Source organism: Ahaetulla prasina, chromosome 7, assembly GCF_028640845.1.
Source record: "Ahaetulla prasina isolate Xishuangbanna chromosome 7, ASM2864084v1, whole genome shotgun sequence".
NCBI lineage: Eukaryota > Metazoa > Chordata > Lepidosauria > Squamata > Colubridae > Ahaetulla > Ahaetulla prasina.
In genome coordinates, this window is record NC_080545.1 from 74,330,843 (window position 1) to 74,351,161 (window position 20,319).

Genomic DNA, 20,319 nt, shown 5'->3' on the forward strand with positions numbered 1-20,319 from the left:
CAGGAGGCTTTGTGGCAGACTCATGACATATGGATTATATCCATTTCTACCTATCATTTTATTTTTCTGGCTGCCTCTATAATTTCGTTTCTCAAAAGCAGAACAACAAAAGTATCATTGTTCCCAGCACAGGGGAACCAGTAATGAATATTCTCAGGAAGGAGAAAAGATTTTCATTTGTCAGAAAAATCAAAGTGGCCCTTGAAATAAGCAGCAGTTATATTAAATTATTAGAGTTCCATTACAGATGGCATTTCAGACCAAATATTTCAAATATAATCTCAAACTGTAGTCGCTCCCAGAAGCTAAAATTAAATTTATCATTGCATTGCTAAAAACACAACTGAAATTAGACAAATTCTCCCCCTCGATATACACAATTACCTAAAATATTTAGTGGGAAGGGGAATTATCCTAAAACATACTATAGCGTCTCTACAGGAAGTCCTCAACTTAAGTTTGAAGGTTTAAAATATCAGATAATGAAAAGTAAATATCATAGCAATAAAAACAGCTGTGCTGGGGGCAAAGTCAACTCCAAAACAATATTTATTTCAATGGAGCTTTCCTGGAATTCCTTTGCAAGTACAAAAGAACAAGCTATAGTTGTTTCGCTTTGGTATCTGTCAAAGCTACCATTACATTTTCTAAAATCTCATGAGAAACAGAAGATATAACACAAGCATTTGGGAGAAAGCAGCTATTTCTTTTAATTTTAACAGGAATGAGTGAATAAATGAAACAGGAAAAAACAGTACAAACCATTGAGAAAATTACAATCAATTTTCAGTAATCTTCACAGTCAATATAAAAGCAACTGATAATCAAAGGGATCTGACTTGGAACCCTTATCTAAATTCCAAAAGCCACTTTTTGCATTTATGATTCAAATAACCTTATCAATCTTAAGTAAATAAGTAATTATTGTAGCATCAGCTTAGGAGCACTTGAGTGAACAATAGAAATGGTTTTTTAACTTAAAAAAGCTATCAAAAATACAGGAAGCAAAGTGTTATTCAAAGTATTAGCAACAGCAGCATGCATTCTTGGGCAGAATTGCCCTATATCTACTAATTAATGCAGCAATAAGTGGCATCAAAATTGTCCATAAGATTTGATTCTTCATCCATTTCATTTCATTTCATTCCATTTCAACACTCCACTTGATTCACAGTTCCAGTTCTTTCAGTGATGCGATCTTTCTGTGTAATTCACTTGCCAACCAGTGATCTTTGCAGATAACTGATTAAGAAAAAAAATGGCATATGCATAATAAATAGTATAGTACTTTCAGAATGTTAAAATATGACAAGAAGAAGAAAGGAGGGAGTCATCCTCAGGGATGAAGTGATTAAGCAAATGCTCATTGTTTATTTATTTATTATTTATTTATTTATTTTGTCACAACAATATATGTAGGTATCATACAAAAAGATTATATAGCATATAAACACATATATGAGTAAATATTAGGAGGTATAAGCATATATATATATAGGAAGAAGAAAAGAAAAACAATAGGACAGGAACGGTAGGCACGTTTTGTGCGCTTATGCACGCCCCTTATGGTCCTCTTAGGAATGGGGTGAGGTCAATAGTAGAAAGTTTTTGGTTAAAGCTTTTAGGATTATGAGAAGAGACCACAGAGTCAGGTAAAGTATTCCAAGCACCGATGATTCTGTTACAGAAGTCATATTTTCTGCAATCTAGATTAAAGCGGTTGACATTAAGTTTAAATCTATTAGTTGCTCTAGTATTATTGCAATTAAATTGTACTAACATCAGGAAGCTGCATATTGGAAAGAGTGTCACAGTTCTTATTTCTTGTATTACTTATATTAATCAGAATCCCTACTGCTGAAAAGTATGGCAAATAACAGTTCACTGTCATCTAGATATAAAATTAATCAAGCAGTAATCAACTATCGGTCCAATACAGGTAATCCTCACCTACGACCACAATTGAGCCCAAAATTTCTGTTGGTAAATGAGACATTGGTTCAGTGAATTTTGCCCTATTTTATCAACTTTCTTGCCACAGTTGTTAAATGAACCACTGCTGGTATTAAGTTAGTAACACAGCTGTTAAGTGAATCCAGCTTCCACACTGACTTTGCTTGTCAGAAGATTGCAACAGGTGATCATATGACCTCGGGACACTGCAACCGTCATAAATATGAGTCAGTGGCCAAGCGTCTGAATTTTGATCACGTGATCATGAAGATGCTGCAATGATCATAAGTCTGAAAAACGGTCATAAGTCACTTTTTCAGTGCCGTTGTAACTTCAGATGGTCACCAAATGAATTGTTGTAAATAAAATAAAAAAAACCTTGTACAAATGATCGAAACCCACTGAAATAAGCCACAGAACGTCATAGTAAAGATGCAAGGAGAAGGAATGTTTCTTGGACTTTAGTTAGGATAACACTCTGAATGTTTGCAAGTCCCAACTTTCTGTGCATAAGAAGGCAATTTTTCAGAAAGAAACAGCATAATGCTCTTTAAAAAGGCTTGCTTGGAATATATAAATAGAGAAATACAACATTTCTCTGAAACAAAGCTGAAGTAATGATTTAAGACAGAGGCTTGCTTCAAAGCTGGTAAGTGATTTCCAGATTTGGATGCTAACAGGAAACTAAAATTAAGTAGACGTTTCTTGATTTATCGAGGTATGCCATCAAAGAAACTACGGAGGAGTTGTATGCACAAGCAAAAAAAATATTTACATACATTAGCAACGTACCTACATCTGTTCCAAGCTCATAAAACGATGGGCCGACTCTTCCTTAGAATTTGTCTCCCAAAAGTCTGTTCTCCAGATTGTTCTCTCCGGTCAGGTTCCTATTTTGGGAAGAAATCAGACTAGTAGAAAGGTGATTAATGGCAAGGATGCTATGTGGGCATGACTTTAAGTTAGTTATTTAGGACTACACTCAGAAAGTTCTTAAATTCAGCAGGGTTGATTTACCATATTTTGACATAACCTAAGACATTTCACAGTTTAAAAAAAATATTCCCTTTATATGACAATGAAGTCCTAAAATTACCTAACTTCACTGTAGTTTGAACAGAGACACTAACATAGAGTCGGTGCTGGATTACTTTGTCTCTTCAAACTTAAAAACTTAAAAATATAATACCTTCTTTTCTAAGTCTTGTGATATGGGAAAGATATACCAAGTGCCAACCCAACCCATTTAAGTCTGATCCTATCAAAAACATTGTAAGAATTGCTAAACTACAAGAATTGGATACAGCAATCCAATAGAACCGGGAAACAGTTCATTATCCTTACATCTGGCCTATAGTTAGTTGTGGATATATGAAAAGTATATCTTATGAATATAGGTGGAGGAACAAAGATCAAAAGATTAGACAGAAAGAGCAAATGCCTGCATTTCTTCATTGCTGAAATGGGTGGTTCCCTTGAATATTAGCTTGAAAACGATGGTTTGCATTATGAATTTGACCCTTTTCTGTAACAGCTAAACAGGATTTTCTCTCTTTCTATTTTTATCCTTATTCAGTTCTCTTATGTCTTCTTGTGTGTTTCTGGGTGAGTGGTTTCTGCATTATATGATTTCTGCTTGGGATATGCAGATAATAATTCAATTTTAATTTAATTTAATTTAATAATTTCAGTCTTAATTGTAGGAAATATGACTTTTGCAATAGAGTAGTAAATGTCTGGAACAATCTACCTGATCCTGTTGTTAGTCTCTCTAATCCCCATACCTTTTACTGTAAACTATCTACCATGGACCTTTCACGTTTCTTAAGAGGTCCCTAAGGGGCGTGCATAAGTGCAACAGCGTGCCTACCATCCCTGTCCTACTGTTCCCAATTATATGTAATCATTCTATGTGTTTATGGCTATGTTTTGCCAATTTATATCCTTTTTTTGTGTGCCAAATTTTTTCCATGTGTTTATGTCTGTGTCTACTCTGTTACTTGTTTTCTTGTATTTGTTGACAAATAAAATACATAAATAAATAAATAATGTAGATTAATTGGGGTGCCATTTTTGTACAAGCGTTCCATTTTGATGAGGAGTCATTATTTTTCCTTCCCTCCCTTTTCTCTTTCCACTATCTTGCATCTGTCCATTACTTTAGAACCTGGATATAGGAGACATAGAAAGATACATATATACAAATATGCATATGTGTATTATATGTACCCAAGGGTGGTCTTGGCGACATTGTTTGGGATGAGTTTGACCCTGTGGCTCCCGAGGACATGGACAGGTTGCTGGGTAGGTTGAATGCCACCACGTGTTTACTGGACCCGTGCCCCTCCTGGCTGGTGCTGGCCACTCGGGAGGTGACACGAGGCTGGCTCCAGGCGATTACGATCGCTTCTTTGGTGGAGGGTGTCTTCCCGGCCGCCTTGAAAGAGGCGGTGGTGAGGCCCCTCCTTAAGAAGCCTTCCCTGGACCCGGCTGTTTTAGGTAATTATCGTCCGGTCTCCAACCTTCGCTTTGCGGCGAAGGTTGTAGAAAGTATGGTGGCATATCAGTTTCCCTTGCACCTGGATGAAACTGTCTATCTAGACCCGTTCCAGTCCGGTTTCTGACCCGGTTACAGCACGGAGACGGCTTTGGTCGCGTTGGTGGATGATCTCTGGAGGGCCAGGGATAGGGGTTGTTCCTCTGCCCTGGTCCTATTAGACCTCTCAGCGGCTTTCGATACCATCGACCATGGTATCCTGCTGCGCCGGTTGGGGGGATTGGGAGTGGGAGGCACCGTTTATCGATGGTTCTCCTCCTATCTCTCCGACCGGTCGCAGTCGGTGTTGACAGGGGGGCAGAGGTCGGCTCCGAGGCGCCTCACTTGTGGGGTGCCGCAGGGGTCGATCCTCTCGCCCCTTCTGTTTAACATCTACATGAAACCGCTGGGTGAGATCATCAGTGGTTTCGGTGTGAAGTATCAGCTGTATGCGGATGATACCCAGCTGTACTTTTCTACACCGGACCACCCCAACGAAGCTATCGAAGTGCTGTCCCGGTGTCTGGAGGCCGTACGGGTCTGGATGGGGAGAAACAGGCTCAAGCTCAATCCCGCCAAGACAGAGTGGCTGTGGATGCCGGCATCCCGGTACAGTCAGCTAAATCCGCGGCTGACCATCGGTGGCGAGTCATTGGCCCCGATGGAGAGGGTCCGCAACTTAGGCGTCCTCCTGGATGAACGGCTGTCTTTAGAAGAGCATTTGACGGCCGTCTCCAGGAGAGCGTTCTACCAGGTTCGCCTGGTACGCCAGTTGCGCCCCTTTCTGGACCGGGATGCCCTATGCACGGTCACTCACGCACTCGTGACGTCCCGCCTGGATTACTGCAATGCTCTCTACATGGGGCTCCCCTTGAAGGGCATCCGGAGACTTCAGTTAGTCCAGAATGCGGCTGCGCGGGTGATAGATGGAGCCCCTCGTGGCTCCTATATAACACCTATCCTGCGCAGACTGCACTGGCTTCCTGTGGCCTTCCGGGTGCGCTTCAAGGTTTTGGTGACCACCTTTAAAGCGCTCCATGGCATTGGGCCGGGTTACTTACGGGACCGCCTACTGCTACCGAATACCTCTCACCGACCCGTGCGCTCTCACAGAGAGGGTCTCCTCAGGGTGCCGTCAGCGAGGCAATGCCGTCTGGCGACGCCCAGGGGAACGGCCTTCTCTGTGGGGGCTCCCACCCTCTGGAACGATCTACCCCCCGGACTTCGTCAGCTCTCGGACCTACGGATCTTCCGCCGCGGGCTTAAAACATACTTATTTAATTGTGCAGGACTGAGCTAGTTTTTAAATTTTGGGTTTTAAACTGGGTTTTACTTTCATATTTTTAACTTTTAATTTGACGGGCGTTAGAATAAGTTTTTTAAATGTTTTTATATTGTATCTATATTGTATTTATTTGTTTTTAATGCCTGTAAACCGCCCTGAGTCCCTTGGGAGATAGGACGGTATATAAATACGATTAAATAAATAAATAAATAAATAAATAAATTAAGGGGTACAAATTACAAATTACAAACCGCTTTAATCTAGATTGCAGAAAATATGATTTCTGTAACAGAGTTATCAGTGCTTGGAACACATTACCTGACTCCGTGGTCTCTTCCCATAATCCCAAAAGCTTTAACCAAAAACTGTCTACTATTGACCTCACCCCATTCCAAAAAGGACTATAAGGGGCGTGCATAAGAGCACAAACGTGCCTACCATTCCTGTCCTATTGTTTGCTTGTTTCTTTTTTTCTTCTTATATATATATGCTTATACTTCCTTATATTACCTCATATATATGTTTATATACTATATAATCTTTTTATGTGATGCTTATATATATTGTTGTGACAAAATAAACAAACAAACAAATAAATAAATAAAATTGACATGCCGGAGAAGAATCATGGACAATTTTTGTTTTTACGTTATTTACATACTGTTCCTCCTTGGGAAATGGGAGGTTAATATCAGAAACGCTTAGAAGTATGGCCCTGGAATAATTTGTATAAAAGTTCATTGTATTTATTTCTAAATGGAACAGAACTTTTAAAAGGCTTAGTAAAAGGTCTGAGTGGCTTATAAAGTATTAAAACTTCCAAGTTTCTTAATTAATATTTTAAAGCCTTGAATCATTTCAAGACATGTCCAATCTAAATATATCTTTTTTCAGATCAATAGAGACGCTTGAGCTGAATCACCTAGGGATGCTAATAGAATTGACTTAAATTCTAAATTTAGGCTTTGCAGATGAATCATCAAAGTCTCTAAATCACTTCATGATTTGGTAAAGTGAAAATCAATGCAATGAGAATCTGATATTTGGTAAAGATAACTTCATACAAATTGCAGCAGGCTTTGACTGAAATTTGCCTTCAAATTTCATTGTATTGATAGCCCTGATAGGAAATATCAAATTCCAATTAGACAGACAGTCAGCCTATGCTGAGGATGTCAGATTGAAAATCAGTTTCATGTTTCATGTTCACAAGAATACTTTCACAACTCGTATATTTTGACGAGGTCATGCTGGTTCTTGCTATCAGATCATATGGCTCAGGGCTCTCAATCTATGGCCTGTTTTGCCAAGAAAGATTTAAAATCACAGACTAACAACCTGATGACTACAGCTTTTGACTCTAAAGGTGACTCCCTCATTCAGCATAGTGAATGTAGTGGATGTTAACTTAACTGTTTGCCTCTCTAGAGAGCCGTGGTGGTGCAATGGTGAAAATTCATTATTGCAGGCTAATTCTGCTGACTGTTAGCAGTTTGATCCTGACCAGCTCAAGGTTGACTCAGCCCTCCATCCTTCCAAGGTCAGTAAAATGAGTATCCAGATTTTTAGGGGCAATATGCTGATTCTGTAAACCACTTAGGGAGGTCTGCAGACCATTATAAAGTGGCATATAAGTTTAAGTGCTATTGCTATGGCTATCTTGCTCTGCCTAAACTTCATGGAGTGACTTAGGTTTTCATTTAACTTGAAAACGTTTTAAAGTTTCAAATGATAAAGTGTCTCTCCTAAGCATGATGATAAATGTTAGAAACTGGAAGTACTGAAAAACAGTGGTTAAAAAAATACCTTTAGGTGCTGTTTTTGTCTGGCTGGAAATCTTGGCTGCTGCAGCAGGTAAGCCAACATAAACACCTCCATAATCTCTTAATGAAAAAGACACGAAAGTCATGACTGGATGCCATAGTAAAAGTATAACCTTACGCACGGCAAAATGTTTAATCTTTTTTGGACCATGTGTTACATTATATAGTATAACTGCTCTCTCAAAAGTGAAATTTGGGCGCTCTGCTCATTACTCATCCTACACTTAAGTATTACTCATTCTGTTACATTAAAAATTACAATCCAAATGTAACCTTTGGAGGGGCACTTGGGATATACTTAGGAGGGATATTTAAGCAAGAGATTCCAGGTGTGTGTCTGGTTAAGACTTCTAATTAGTCAAAGCACTTCATATACAAAAGCTCAGTGCAATCCTACAACTATGAGGCTAGTATTTGGGAGACTCCATATTAGCGCATTTTTGCATTTTCCTCACAAAAAGTGAGCAGGCTAAAATGTGTGGGATAACTCCATACACTCACTCTCAGCCACACACATAGACACATATATCAATGGGGAATAATCCACCTGTATGTATTCATATGTTCAGATTTACATACCTTCTCATATGACTGTATTACTAAGAAACATACTAATACACCCAGGTTAAAAGACCACGCTTGAAGTCAGTTGCATAGAAACAAAATGGAGGGAAATTGTAACTCCCCTCCTCCCAAAGGACTCCAATGCAACAATTTACTTCTGAAAGAAAGTATTTAAATGGCTACCGGAAGCAGTTTTCTATATTAATAGCTTGGTAAAACAGGATGCTTGTTTTGTTGGTCAAGATATCTGATGGTTCTCCACAGATGCTAAGTCAGTATTATTATCTCTCCTAACATATTCCTGCCATGTTCACAATATAAAATTGTTGAAACATCTGCATTTTAGCTCAATATGTCAGCCATATGCTGGAAGAGCAGCCTTCTGAGCTACCCAGAAGAGGACTTTTGAGAGAAAATGGTGAATTAAAGCTGTAAAATGGAAACACATGACCATGGGATGCTAAAAATGGCATAAATGCAACCCATTGTCAAGTACTGTATTTTTCAGACTATAAGATGTTTCGGATTATAAAACACAACTATCTTTTGGGGAGGAAAACAAGAAAAAAAAAATCTGCCTCTGCCTCCCAACAACTTGCCTCCTTGCAGCAAACAGCAAACAGCCTGGTCAGCTTTAGCACAGCCTAATTTAGCACGAGCAGCTGACTGGTGGTTGGATCTGCCTCCTGGAATACCACTGATTCCAGGCTGCGGGGATTGCTATGGGCCATTGGCGTTGCCGCCACCCATCGGCGCTGCCACCTATCACCACCTCCATGCATCCCATTATCAGCCTCCAGGTGTCCTATTTTCAGCCTTTGCATGCCCCATTTTCAGCCTCTACGCATCTCATTTTTAGCCCGTTCCAGGCGGCAGGGTTGCACCGGTGCCTATCCCCGCCGCCTGGAATGGGCTGAAAAAGGGATGCATGGAGGCCAAAAATGTGACACGCGAAGGTGGCTATAGGTGGCAGCGGCGATCAGTGGCGCTACAGGGCTATTAGATCTTGGCTGCAAAAATACAACAGCAAAGTGGTCATCTGTATTTTTTCCAGTCCAAATCCAGTATCTTATTATCTGACTCAGCATAAATATTTGAAACAAGAATTTAACTATATTTGGATGCCAATATCCGCAGTGCTAATCTGGGCACGCAGAGGCCATGCATGGAGCATTCCTGTAATAAACTTAATATCATTATGAAGCTATAATGCTGCAACTATTTCCCAGGGACAGACTACAAGACAATAAGGTGACAGGTTTTCTTAGTTAAAATCTGAGCTCCTATTGGAAAAAGAAATAGAAAGCTTTTGGATTGGGGCTTATAAAACACATTTTAAATAATTTTCTTGACTTCTTTCTCATGACATAGCAGCCTACTTTTGATCAATGCAATTTCAGTCCAGTTCATTGTCAACACACCTCCTTTTGTCATCTTCTGACACCGATTCATCTGTTCTGCAATTAACAGAAAGAAACAAGGAAGATTGCTTGTTTTATTTAATCCATTTACATATTGTAAACAATACTGTAAAATAAAAATATACTGGGCATCTGATACCAAAAATCACCTGATAGCCATTTAAAGTTAGAGCACTGCAAATTAAAAATCATTATAATATTAAAATATTTTACAGTTTAAGTTTTGAATTTAAAAGTTAGTACATTTTAATAATTTAAAAGTAGTGTTTAAAAGCCCAATCTGGACCAGATCCCAAATCTCCTATATCTACACTTCTCTTCAGGAAAGTACACATGATCACTGCCATTTAAAACACAGATATGGATCTTGTACAGCTGTGGTGGCGCAGTGGTTAGAATGCAGTACTACTTCTGCTGACTGCTGGCTGCCTGCAATTTGGCCGTTCAAATCTCACCAGGCTCAAGGCTGACTCAGCCTTCCATTCTTCTGAGGTCGGTAAAATGAGGACAATAGGGACAATTGTTAGGGGCAATAGGCTGACTCTGTAAAACCGCTTAGAGAGAGCTGTAAAGCACTGTGAAGCACACGGTATATAAGTCTAAGTGCTACCGTGTTTCTCCAAAAAGACGACCCACCTTGAAAAGAAGCCCTATCGGGGGCATGGCCATGACCGTGGTGGGGTAAGGACCTTTCCTTCACTTCACAGGGCTTAATAATGAAGATTTATGAGGATTAATGCTGTTTGGAATGCACCGTTATGGATGAAAGTTAATAAATCATGAAGTGGAAGTGTTAATAGCCCAGCAGACTGAATTTAAAACTGGTAGGTCATCTGAAACTGCTTGAATTAAGGAGTTTTTACTGCGTGGGATGACCGAACTGGCAGACACAAGGAGTTTGGAATAAACTGCTGTCTTTTGCTTTCCTTATTATAATTATCGTGTTCTGTGTTAAATGCTGAGGCTAAGGAATATCAAAGACTGAATTTGCTAATGAGAAGAATTTTAATTGAAGAGATCGATCTTTTGTGCTGGACTGACTGGCTGATTGGCTGAAGAAGATTTTATTAGGTGGATAATTTTTTTATTATTTTTCTTTTGAGAGGAAATTAATAGCTTGTTTATATTACAGAAAACAAAAAAAGGACTTTGTTTTGAAGTTCAAGCTGGTTTGTTTTTTTCTCTCTGCCGACGTGGAGAAAAAATGGCGCTGATTAAGCTGTGAGGTAATTGTGTTTCTTTGTGGAGTGAATATGACTCATAAGTTACTGATAAGCTACTAACGAGTGCAAATAAGCCGTTTCGCTTCAATTAAAAGATTGTCGTCCCTTGATCTTCATCAAGACCCTCTGTAAAATTGGTTTGACTGCTGTCCTTTGATCTTTACTAAGACTTTTTGAAAAATTGGAATCCCAGTTTGAGAAATTTTTTGGTTTTTGTTTTTCAAAATGACTCAACAACTTTCAGAAAAGCAGCAAATTGCTGCAGCTTTAAATAAAATTGGGGAAAAAATAGCAGCACTATCAGAGCGTATAGATAATTTGACATTTAAACTGACATCCAGTGCAAAATTTAAAGCAAGATATGGATGATAACTTTGCTAAACAAAAGAGGAAATGACAATGATTAAAGATGAAATGGAGCAGCTGCATGTGCATGAGGCAAAAGTAGATCGGCAAATTGGCAAAATATTTTATAAAATGAGCAGCAAGATAAGAGAATTTGTCTTTTGGAAGAAGAGATGAGGAAATATAATTTTGTTATCAGAGGAATCTCGGAAGAAAGGGAAGATAAATTGAAACAGCGGGTTTTGAAATGGATTAATGATTTGGATACGCAACTTACGTTCACAATAGCAGACCTGGCAAGCGTCTTTAGAATTGGATATAGAAGGCAAAATGGTTCTAACAGGAATGTGCTTGTCAGGTTCGCAAATCTTGGTGATAAGTTGGAAGTTATGGCCAAGTTAAGAGAGTTGGGAGATGCTTTGAAGTTTGAAGGGAAGACTATTCAAGTCTTCCCGGATATATCAAGAGAAGAAAGGGCATGGAGATTTTTTTTAAAACCAATTACAAAAGTTTTGAGAGATAATGGAATTAAATACAATTGGAGGCCACCACAACAATTGAAATTTTTTTATAAAGGAAGGATGCGTACAATCACCCCAGATATAGATGCATTATTATATTTACGGGAGCTTGGACTGATTGAGATGGAGGATTTAATGGAGATAAAAGATCAAATGCTTCAGATGGGTGGAACATACGTGGAAACACCAATCTCAGAAGAAGAAAAAGGGGCTATTGGAGGGCAAGACTCCAAAGGGTTAAAGAGGAAAGAAATATCACCTGTGTTGGTTGAACAGAAGAAGAGTCGTGAGGATACAGTAGGAGAAGAAGCAGATAAGAGTCTTGGAAAATATGAAGCTGAATGCGGTCATCGCTATCTTTTTTTTGAGTGATGAATTTAAATAGACAGCCGAAAGAAGTGCCCGGGCATTGGCACGTCCCTCTCCCCATTCTCTTTATAGAGGCGAAACCGATGAGGATGTGGGGAAGAAGATTGTTTGTACTTTATTGTTTGTTTTTTTTGTTTTTTGTTTTCTTATTGTTGTTTATATGGTAGTTTAATGTCGGGTGGTGGGGGCACAGAAAGGAAGATGCGGGATAGGATTAAAAATTTATATTTTAAATGGGAGTTATAAAAATAATGTCATGGAATGTGAAGGGTACAGGAATCAGATTAAAGAAGAAGATTGGAGCTTAAGATTAAAAGGATTTACCAGACATTTTATTTTTACAAGAAACCCATCAGAAATCTGAAGATTCAAATAGAATGTATATAAAAGGTATGCAAATATATGAAAAGCATTTGGAACTTCAAAAGCTAGAGGAGTTGCAACACTGATATCAGATAGGGTGTACTTTGAAAAACATAAGGTAATTTTGGATGAAGATGGAAGATATGTAATAATTGTTGGAAATCTTAATGAGGAAAAAGTGACACTTGATAATTTATATTTACCGAATGAAAAACAAAGAGAATTTCTTGAAAAATAACAAAATTTTGGAGAATGAAAGTGTAGGGAAAGTAATTGTGGCTGGGGATTTTAATTTAATTAGAGATAAAATAGACAGTACTAATCCCACCCGCTGTGGAGGAGCAAATAAAATGGGGATTTTAAATATGTGGATGCTTCGAAACGGCGTGGTTGATGTGGAGAGAGGTTAAAGGAATTGAGAGAGTATACACTTTTTTCTAAGATATATAATACATATTCTAGAATTGATTATATTTTTCTTTCTAAAGATTTGTTGAACAATGTGGATAAGGTAGATGTGGGAATATTTAAAGATTCTGATCATGCAGAAGTTATGGTGGACTTAGATTTTAATTTTGAGAAAAAAAGAAGCTATTGGAGATATGACGAGAAATGGTATAAAAATGAAAAGGATAAAAATGGATACTTAAAAATTGGAGGAAAGTTGGAGATTAAATGATAACGGGAGGTTAAATTTGAAATTGTTTGGGATGCGATGAAAGCGGTGTTTAGAGGAGAGTATTAAATTATCAAGTAGGAAATATAAAAATTATAAAATTAAAATGGAAAGAGATAAAAATCAGATTAAAGAATTGGAAAATCAATTTTGCTTACTAAAGAAAAAAAATTCTTCAGGAGCTTAATATGTTAAGAAATAAAATGATAGAAGAAGATACAGAGTTAGTAAAAGAAATTTGAGATTTTTAAATAGGAATTTTTGAATTTAGTAATAGAAATTCTAAATTATTGGCAAAGATGGCGAAAGATAAAAGAGAGAAGAGAGAAATTGGAGTTTTGATAGATGATAGAGGTATAAGATGTTATAAAAAATTAGAGAAATGTGAAGTGGTTAGAAACTTTTTTCAGAATCTATATTCAAAGAAACCAATTAATCGGGGAAAATTGCAAAGCTATTTAGAAAAGTATGTGGTGAAAATTGATCAAACATATAAGGAATTGATGGAAGAAGATATAACACAAGATGAGATTAATGGAATAATACAAAAATTAAAATTAGGGAAAGCTCCAGGTGAGGATGGATTACCTGTTGAGTTTTATAAAGAATTTAAAGAATTAATAATACCAAGACTGCAAAAATTATTCAATGGAATATTACATGGTGGGGAAGTACCTTCGTCATGGAATAGAACGGTGATATCCCTAATTCCTAAACCAGATAAAGATTTAGAAAGGATTGAGTCCTATCGGCCCATTTCTTTAATTAATCAGGATGCAAAGATATTTACTGCTATTATAAGTAATAGATTAAATAGATTTATAGATAGATATATAAGTTATAATCAAGTAGGCTTTGTGAAGGGTAGATACATGAGTGATATTGTTAGAAGAGTATTAAATATTATAGATGTAGCTGAATATAATGGTGATAAAATTGGTATAGTATCATTGGATATTTTTAAAGCTTTTGATTCTGTACAATGGGAAACAATTAAAGTAATTGTGGAGGCTTTAGGCTTTGGTAATAAGTTTATACATGTTATTTCAAAATTGTACCAAAAGAGCAGTGCAAGAGTGAAGGTGAATGGAATATTAACTGAAGAGATAAAATTAGAAGCTGGTACGAGACAAGGATGTCCCTGTCCCCAACATTATTTTTATTGGCTATGGAAATATTGACAAAATGATAGAAAAGATGAAGAATTAGAAGGATATAAGGGTATAAGATAAATTTGTATGGATGATACTTTAATTATTTTGAAAATGTAGAGAAAGATTTGAAAAGATATATAAGCATTTGATAGAATTTGAAGAAATGACAGGATTGAAAGTAAATTGGTCAAAGTCAGAATTATTGATGGATAGTAATGGTAATGAGTCTGAGAATATGCAAGAGCAATTTGGGATAAGGATTAAAACACATTGAAATATTTGGGTATAGTGCTTTCACTTAAGGTTAAAGAATTGAAAAAACTTAATTATGATGTGGTGATTAACGAAATTGAGAAGAAGATAGATAAATATAAAATTTTAAAGTTGTCTTGGTTTGGTAGAATTGCAATGTGTAAGATGATGTTGCTGCCCAAGTTCAACTTTTTATTCGAGATGCTACCACTAAATCTGACAGAGAAAGATATTGAAGGATATCAGAAAAAACTGGATAAATTTTGCAATGGTGGCAAAAGACCCAGATTAGTGAAGAAAATGTGGTATCAAAATCAAAAGGAAGGTGGATTAGGAATCCCCAAATTATTTAATTATTACTGTGCGTATGGTATCCGGATAGTGGTAAAAATACTTAAAGGTGAAGATAATTATTGGAGAGATTTAGAGTTAAGGGATATAGAAATTTGGATCAAGGTGGTTTTAGATAAAGCAAATTTAAAATGTGTAAGTAGAAGTTATTGGTTAAAGGGATTAAGTAAAATGTGGAACAAATTTGTTAAAATTTTAATTCGGATATAATCTTTTGGGGAGACAACTGGAATTTGGCGATTAAAAATAATATAAAACGTAATGAAGTGATTAAAGAGGAAAATATAGAAATTATTAAAGATTGGATAAAAGTTATGGAAATGAAAGGAGGAATAAAGAAATTATTGAAAAATTAGGGTTAAGTTGGTTTGAAAAATACAGATAGAAAAATGGACAAAAAACTAAAGGAAAATTATTCGATAAATAGATGTGAAACTGAATTTGAATATTTAGTATCTCGGATTATGAAAGATGAAATTGGGCTAAAGGGACTCGTTAGTAGGGTTTATAAGATTATAAATTCTGATGAAAAATTACAAAGAGTGATGAGGACAAATTGGGAAAAAGATCTTAATATTGAAATACCAGAATCAGATTGGAATGTGAATTGGAAGAGTAGAATTATGAGAACTTTATCTATAAGGATTAAAGAGCACAATTATAAAGTTGTTTGGAAATGGTATTTGACTCCAGTAAGATTGTCACAAATGGATAAAAAACTAGTAAAAATGTTGGAGATGTGAGATGGAATTGGGGACTTATGAACATATGTGGTATAATTTTGATAAGGTTAAAAGGTTTTGGCAGCATTTGGAGAAAATGATATTTGAAATGATGGGGAAAGTAATAACATTGAGAGTGGAAACTATATTATTGTTGGTAATTAAGGAAATAGAATTAACAAAATATGAAAAGAATTGATTAGAATTATGATTATAATAGGTAGAATTATAATAGCTAGATATTGGAAACTAGATGTGATTTTTAGAATAGAAGAGTGGAATTCTGAAATGTGGAAATTAGCTTTAAATGATAAAATGACATGTGATATTAAAATTAGAAGTGGTGTGTATAAAGAAGATATTTTCTGGAAGACTTGGAAACCATTTGTGGACTTTGCGCTTGGAACATTGGACGCTTCAGTACCTGTACCTCGAGAACGTGGATTTTGGCAATCATGAGGATATATCCGAAGACCCAAATCTTCCTTTTATGTATAGCACAAGGGTGTAATAATGTATTTTCTTTTTGTTTGTTTGTTGCAAAAAAAAATAATAAAAAATTTAAAATTAAAAAAAAAAAAAAGAAAAGAAAAGAAGCCCTATCATGTTTTTGACCATATGCGATCAAATTAAGCCCCACCCACAAAATTAGCCCTAATTATGACCCTGCCCACCCCGGGGTTCAGGGGGTGGGGTGAGGCACACAGGTAAAAAATAAGCTAGGGTGGGGATGTGGGGGTGGAACCACCCTACTTACCAGGCCTCGCATACCCCGACACCTGCCTTGCCTTCTTCTGCAGCCGCTGGCCACCACTCGCATGTATCGCCCTGGCCTCCGTTTTGCCTTCAGATGCTTGCCGGAAGGCATCTTCAGCCTATAACAGAGTTCCAGCAGGCATCTGAAGGCGAAATGGAGGTCGGGGCAATGTGTGCGAGTGGCAAGTGGTGGCAAGCGACCGTAGAAGAAATGGGCCAGCAGTGGGCTCCTGCTGGGCGGGACTGTCAGCGCCACCGCCGTGAGGTGAGTCAATAATTAAAACCTTCCAAAAAGAAGGCCTAGCTATTTCTTCAGGGGTCAAAAGAAAATAAGACCTGGCCTTCTTTTTAGAGAAACACAGTATTGCTACTGCTACTATAAAGCTATCAGAAAACCTGCCTGTTAATTCACTGGAAGATCAAGCATCTGCTCACTATTTATATCCACCCTATGTCAAGGGAGCTTACTGTGAACGTTGTTGTCCATATATTTCAGGGAAGTTCTTTCCTGCTTTGAAAGCTTCCTTTATTTTCTGAACACCATCACTACGAAATGCTTTCTTCTTTCACTCAATTGCTGTTTGGTACAGGTAGTCCTCGACTTATAACAGTTTGCTTAGTGACCTTTCAAAGTTACAGTGGTACTGAAAAAAGTGACCATTTTTCATACTTATAACCAGTGATGGGATTCAAGTAATTTAACAACCGGTTCTCTGTCCTAATGATTTCTTCCAACAACCAGTTTGCCAAACTGCTCAGAAAGTTAACAACCGGTTCTCCCGAAGTGGCGCGAACTGGCTGAATCCCACCACTGCTTATAACCATTGCAGCATCTCCATGGTCACGTGATTAACATTCATATGCTTGGCAACTGACGGGTGATAGGTGCAGTGTCCTGGGGTCATGTGATCACCTTTTGCGATCTTCTGACAAGCAAAGCTAAGCGAAGATTCACTTAGCAACCGTGTTACCTATTTAGCAACTACAGTGATTCACTTAACAAATGTGGCAAAAGAAGTCATAAAATGGGGCAAAATTCATTTAACAAATTTCTCACTAGTAACGTACAGTAAATGTTGGGCTCAGTTGTGGTCGTAAGTTGAGGACTAGGTGTATAACATTCACTGTACTTCGCTATAGTGGCTCTTGGTGTTCAGTAGAGAAAGAGAAATTAGCAATATGTTTTCAAGCCTGATTTGAGTAAAGACTGCAGTATCTCAAGGCCCAACCAGTTCTAAATACTACTTCCTTCTCTGTCAATAAGCAGCTGAACACCTGCTCTTCTCAAGTAGGCTCAGGAAAGCAACAATAAATGGGAAACTTCCTGAGGAGTCGGTGTTAATCAGTCCAGGCTCCAATAAAATAGCAGAGAGGTTATCTAAAAGGGCCTCCTGTAGTCTATCTCACTAACTCCTATTGCTTCCTACAATATCTTCATCTTCTCTTCTGTCTATTGTCTCGTTTCTTTCTTCCACTACATAACACTGTGATGGCGAACTTATGGCACATGTGCCAGAGGTGGCACATGGAACCCTCTCTGTGGGCACGTATGCCATTGCCACTGCTTTTCCAAGTTCCATTGCATGCATGCCTACCAGCCAGCTGCTCTCTTCCAGGTTCCGGTGCATGCACACCAGCGGTGAAATCTGGCCGGATCTATCCAGCTCGCGCGATCCAGTAAGGTTGGTGGTGGGAAGCTCTGCCCACCCACTGGGACGTCATCACGTCCCGTTTTTTACCCCCTGCACATGCACAGAAGAGGCGCGCATGCTCACGCTTCCGATCCAGTAACGAAGGTAAGTGCATTTTACCCCTGGTGCACACGTGTGCACACACTCCAGTTTCAGCACTCGTTGCTGAAGAAGTTAACCATCACTAACATAGCATTTTACCATTGCTATATTTAGAGCCTAGAGATCATTAGATATCAGAGATATCTAATGATAGAGATCATTTCTACACCCCGGAGTCTTAGCATTGATCTGTGCCAACTCGCAACCAAGGCAGCTTCTTTGATTTACCTCACAGAAAGTCAACAAAAAGAGTTGGAATGAGTATCTCCTTTTATCAAGGGGAAGAAAATGGGAAATTCATTTTAGAAATTTTAAAATATGTCAGGACCTTGGTATTAGTCTAACATAGGGGTCTCTAACCTTGGCAACTTTAAGACTTGTGGACTTCAACTCCCAGAATTCCACCACCAGCAAAGCTGGCGGAGGAATTCTGGGAGTTGAAGTTCACAAGTCTTAAAGTTGCCAAGGTTAGAGACACCTGGTCTAACTGTTTTGCAACCTCAGCAAGATGTCTGGACTTCAACTCCCAGAATTGCCCATGCTGCCTGGTGAGTTCTGGAAGTTGATATCCACAGATTTAAAAAGTTGCCAAGTTTGAAAAACACTGCTCTAACAGTACTGTACTAAACTGCAGCCTCCCAAGCACAAAATAGCAGAAAGTAAATGCAACCAATTAGTAACAATAATGAAGCAAAGTGTGAACTTTCACAATTCCTACACACAAGGATTAGGAGGAATCCTTGTCTGTTTTGGCGAAAACAGCAAAAATGTTTCTACTATGATATCATGGAGCGATTAAAGAAAAGAAAAAAATAAAGAAAATAAAACGTTTCATACATTACATGTGACCATTTCAGACAAAATTAATGCTGCAAAGAAATTGGGAGTGCCATCAAAAGGCCTAGATTGTTTATTACTCTGCCTGGTAAAGAGAAATAAACTAAAACTAGGCAGGGGAGGGAATAAGAATTTGCTAGACAAAAAATCATGCAAGAAATTACTTTGCAAAATCATGATAAAAATCATACCTTGACTATATATTGAGCAAATTCTATATTTAAAGAAGCCATGAAAAAAGTTCTTTTTATAACCAGTCTGACTCAAAGCACTTAGCAAATTAGTAGAATCGTATATCTTAAAATAAAGAGTTTTCTATATTTCTTGGCATCGTTTTAGTGGTCATCTGGATTTTTGCATCCTAGATTTAAACCCTTATAATGTGGTTTATTTGATTTATGAGGTTGTCAACATTTTTTAAAGAGGGCAAGGAGTTTTAACTTGTAATAAATAACAAATTGCAAATCCCACCTCATATTCACTGACAGACATCCAACAGCCAATTGGCATCAGAATTTCAATCAACATTCACCAGGAAAAGTTGAGTTATATTATATAGGTATAGAGAGTGGCCAAATTTCTAAATTTTTTGCTGGATTTATGAGATATATGATAGTTTTTTTATTTAAAAAAAGATGGAACTCCTGTGGAATGGAGCAAGCAGCTGTCTGCTGAGAAAAAGGGAAAAAAGCTGAATTATTTCCCGCCTCTGATTAAAATGGAGTTTCCAAGAAACAATTTGAACAGAGATGGTATTTATTTTTTAAGGGTCCTATATTATATATTAGGTAAGACCTACTGTATATTAAGTATTTTTTCTGATATCTCTGCCGAATCTACAGTAATTCTTAAACTTTTCTGTTTTGACTTCCATCTCAAACCATGTCCAATATCATAACAGACCAGCGCCATCTTGTGGTCTATTGAATTTTACAATTCAGTAATTTTACAATTTCACAACTGAACATTGTGCTTTCTTTTTGCAATTCTTTTTTAAAATATTGTCCCAAAAGTCTGTCATTTTTTTTTAAATAATTGTAACCAACCCTTTTTGAATTTTAATATGCAAAGTTAAAAATAATTTATTTCTTTATTTATTTGGTACAAAAATCTATGTACCCTAATCCATGGAACTCTGGGCAGCGAACAGTTTTCATATTTTATTTTTTCTCTGTTCTAAATATAATTTGATTTTGTTTATTTCTGCTGAGATTATTCTGTCTCTCAAGGAGGAGAAGGGCCAGATCTTTAGTTACCTGATTCTAACCACACATCTAAGAATTTATAGCATATAAAGTATTTCATTTTTCCATGTTCATCTTTTCAATAAACACGGCAGTACAAGTTATAGGAGCCCTCTCTCATTCTTACACCA

The 20,319-nt window shown here is 37.3% G+C and overlaps 1 long non-coding RNA gene across 1 annotated transcript in view; it reads right to left on the reverse strand.

Moving 5' to 3' along the window:
* Window positions 1–425: 425 nt before the first annotated feature.
* Window positions 426–20,319, reverse strand: part of LOC131201605 (uncharacterized) — a 42,003-nt gene continuing 22,109 nt past the window's right edge. The window contains exons 3-6 of the long non-coding RNA XR_009155938.1: window positions 9,583–9,618; window positions 7,581–7,657; window positions 2,746–2,843; window positions 426–1,242 (exon numbers count right to left, since the gene is read on the reverse strand). This is a non-coding gene — a long non-coding RNA (uncharacterized LOC131201605). The remainder of the gene's footprint in view (window positions 1,243–2,745; window positions 2,844–7,580; window positions 7,658–9,582; window positions 9,619–20,319) is intronic.